The sequence below is a fragment of the Epinephelus moara genome, chromosome 12 (assembly GCF_006386435.1).
Source record: "Epinephelus moara isolate mb chromosome 12, YSFRI_EMoa_1.0, whole genome shotgun sequence".
NCBI classification, from domain to species: domain Eukaryota; kingdom Metazoa; phylum Chordata; class Actinopteri; order Perciformes; family Serranidae; genus Epinephelus; species Epinephelus moara.
Genome location: NC_065517.1, coordinates 42,866,434 through 42,870,002, shown reverse-complemented (window position 1 = coordinate 42,870,002; position 3,569 = coordinate 42,866,434). Strand labels below are relative to the sequence as shown.

General features: G+C 46.9%; 1 protein-coding gene across 3 annotated transcripts in view; it reads left to right on the top strand.

The window, feature by feature from the left end:
- Window positions 1–815: 815 nt before the first annotated feature.
- The window catches only part of cep170bb (centrosomal protein 170Bb), a 29,320-nt gene continuing 26,566 nt past the window's right edge, over window positions 816–3,569 (top strand). For all 3 annotated transcript variants that reach the window (XM_050057412.1, XM_050057410.1, XM_050057411.1), the window contains exon 1: window positions 816–1,001. The gene's annotated coding sequence lies outside the window, so the exon portion shown is untranslated. The remainder of the gene's footprint in view (window positions 1,002–3,569) is intronic.

Below are 3,569 nucleotides of genomic sequence, written 5' to 3'. Positions count from 1 at the left end.
TTTCAGTTCCACATTCAAAAAAGGACGCAGACAGACAGACGGACAGACAGACAGACGGACAGATGGACAGACGGACAGACGGACAGACAGACAGAAGGACAGATGGACAGACGGACAGACAGACAGACAGATGGACAGATGTACAGACGGACAGACAGACAGACAGATGGACAGACAGACAGACGGACAGACGAACAGATGGACAGACAGACAGATGGACAGACGGACAGACAGACAGACAGATGGACAGATGTACAGACGGACAGACAGACAGACAGACGGACAGACGGACAGATGGACAGACGGACAGACAGACAGATGGACAGATGGACAGACAGACAGACAGACAGACGGACAGACGAACAGATGGACAGACAGACAGATGGACAGATGGACAGACAGACAGACAGACGGACAGATGGACAGACAGACAGACGGACAGACGGACGTGACTACAGGAGAGAGTTATTATTAGCCTATATAAAAAGTGATATAAAGGAAAGAAGATAAATGAACACAGTTATTATTTAGTGTTGAGTGGACTGATTAATACTGACTCTGATCACCTGTCAAACAGGAAGTAGAAACATGTTATAAATCTATAACTTCCACCTGTTCTGGACCCGAGGCTGATCAATAAGGAACTGATGTATCAATCAGAGCTGATCGCAGACTGATCAGTTTCTCTCACTGACTCTGACCTGGGCTCAGTCCTCCTCTCACACTGTCTGACGGCTTTTATTTTGACAGCTTCCGGTGGCGCGGTGCGTGTTGACGCAGCGGGTGGCAGCTGGTGCGTCAGGAGGAGACAGAGATGCCATAACAGCAGCATCATCATCATCAGCATCACCGAGCATCGGTCCGTCTGACTCCGTGTGTCCGTGGCTCCGGTACCGGCTCCGGGACGCCTCTCATGCTCTGTCCGCCCCGCAGCGCGTCAGTGCGGGATCTGATCGGCGGAGAGAAGCGGCGGAGGAGCGGCGGCAGCATCTGGAGCGGAGGTAAGAGCTGCAGGAGGAGGAGGAGGGGAGGAGGAGGAGGAGGGCAGGGCGTGGAGGAGGGAGCCGACCTGTCTGTCTGTCCGGTTATCTGTCTGTCTGTCGGTCCGTCCCTCCGGTACCGTCTCCTCTGCGCGGCTACAGGCCGGAGCGGCTCCTCCTGTCCGGCCTGTAGCCGCGGATGGAGCGCTGAGGCCCGGCGGGATGTTTCTGACGAGCCGCTCCGGTTCATCCGGTGTGTGTGTGTGTGTGTGTGTGTGTGTGTGTGTGTGTGTGTGTGTGTGTGTGTGTGTTATCCCGGGTGTGGCTCGGTTCAGGTGAGACAGTGATGATGAGGATGAGGATGGTGATGATGTCACAGAGGTGAACAGGTTAACCTGTTCCAAGGACACTTCCTGTCAGGTCACGTGATGTTCAATGTAATGTGTATATTAATGAGCGGGAGCAGATGTGTCTCCACAGACAGGTGCAGCACGGTGACATCCCATCATGCTCTGGGGTTAGTGCAGAAACACTGAGCGTCTCAGTGAGGTCAGACTCTGTATGAAGAGGAAAAGATGAAGAAGTTTAAAGCTTCACAGCGACAGAGACCGTTCTGTATTTATCAGGGGATGAGATGTGAAATGATTTGGATGAAACGTGTCCAGCTCAGATCTGGTGATGTGTTGTTTTTTTACGTCCAGGAACTGTTGGAAATTTGAAATTCCAACAATAATTTCTGTTATTACATTTCTGGCTGTTAAATCATTGTTGTTGCGATTTTTAAAGAAAACATGTTTTCTTTAAAAATCGCAACTCAAATAAAAGCCAAAATTTATTGCCGAAAATTTTCCCCAAAATTACAAAAATCACCAATATTCAGAAGACGTGATTTCTTTAAAAACTGGCAGTAAAATAAATACAAATACAACAGTTTAAATCCTCTGAACCAAATAAAAAACATAAGGCCCCCCCCCCCCCCCCCTCATTGAACAGACACACAGACGCTCACACGTTAACAGAAGAGAGCAGCTCTTCATCAGGTGACTGAGATTTTAATGCAGGACATTCAAGCCTTTTTCCAGGCCTGGAAAACATGACTGTGAAATTGGAATTAGTAAAAAATTACTGAAAGTTTTGGAAGTCATTGAATTTTTGTTGTGTGTGATGAAAGTGTTGCAGTAATCTTCCACAGATAAGCTTCAACCTAACGTGACAGCAAATTTATTTTCTGTAGCCGTTGACATCGCGGAGCTTTAATATGTCTCTACCGTCATGTATGTTTCTTTATTTTCCCGCTGCGTTCGGTCTCTCTCTTCCCGTCTGCCAGCCACCTGAAATGATGTTTGAATCAAGTCTGAATCTTGTTGTTTGAAAAATGCCGTACAGGCGGGACAAAAAGCAAAAACCATCATCATGAGTCCTTGAACAGTCCTGGAAAAGTTTTGAAATTTTGTGGATCAAAGTGTGTGTGAGTCCTGCAGTTACCTGAGTCCTCCACAGGAGGTCGTTGGAGTCACTGCAGGGTGAACACCTGGTTATTGTTTGATCAAGTTTTAATTTACTTTTTTAATTTTTCAAAAATTATTATATTCCTGAAAAATTCACATCAACAGATATCCAAAATATTTTATGCAAAAAAAAATTGAACTAAAAAAACATTTAACTTTTTAAAAACAGATCTGTGGCGCCCGCTGCAGGAAGTCTGTGTTTGCATCATCCTGTTTATATAACGATCTAATGAAAAACCTTTTAGCTCAATTGTTCATTGTTTCAGCCGCAGACAGCTTCAGGCCTCTGTCTGAAAACACCCTGATCTGTTGCATTAGATATTATTATAGGATATTAACTGATATCACAGACATGAACTCCTCGTTACACAGATGAACACACATCAGAGAGCTGAGTGTCTCTGATCAGAGGACGGATCCTCTGATCAGAGACACAGTCGGATGATATTCAGTCCAACAGCAGGACCTCTGGTGTGATGTTACTGAAACGTCTCTGTCTCCACCCAGAGGACGGCAGGACTCACTGAACAGGTTGATGAGATGAAAATAATGTGGACAGTATAAATCATCAAACAGCAGCTGAGGGGAGACCTCCATGTCGTCACATGTTCGGCTGAGGGCTGTAGACATCCTGGTGGTCAGGCGGGCTGGCGGGACAGTGAGGTGGATGAAGAGAGAGACCTGAGAGTTGGGAGAGGTACAGAGGAGCGAGGATGATGATGGCCTTAAAGGTGAGGAGGAAGATCTTGAGGTCAACGTGGCGTTTAACTGGGAGCCAGTGGAGCTGCTGAAGGACAGGAAGTGATGCGGTTGGTGGAGGAGGGTTTGAGGTTAAAGTCATGTGACTGGATCAATATGTGTAAGGGTTGGAGAACAGATGTTCTGATGTGGTCAGTGGACTGAACATGTGTAGCGCCCTTCTAGTCTTCTGACCACTCACAGCACCCTTTACACTGCATGTCACATTCACACAGTCACACAGTCACACAGTCACATTCACACAGTCACACAGTCACATTCACACAGTCACATTCACACAGTCACACAGTCACATTCACACAGTCACAGTCACACAGTCACA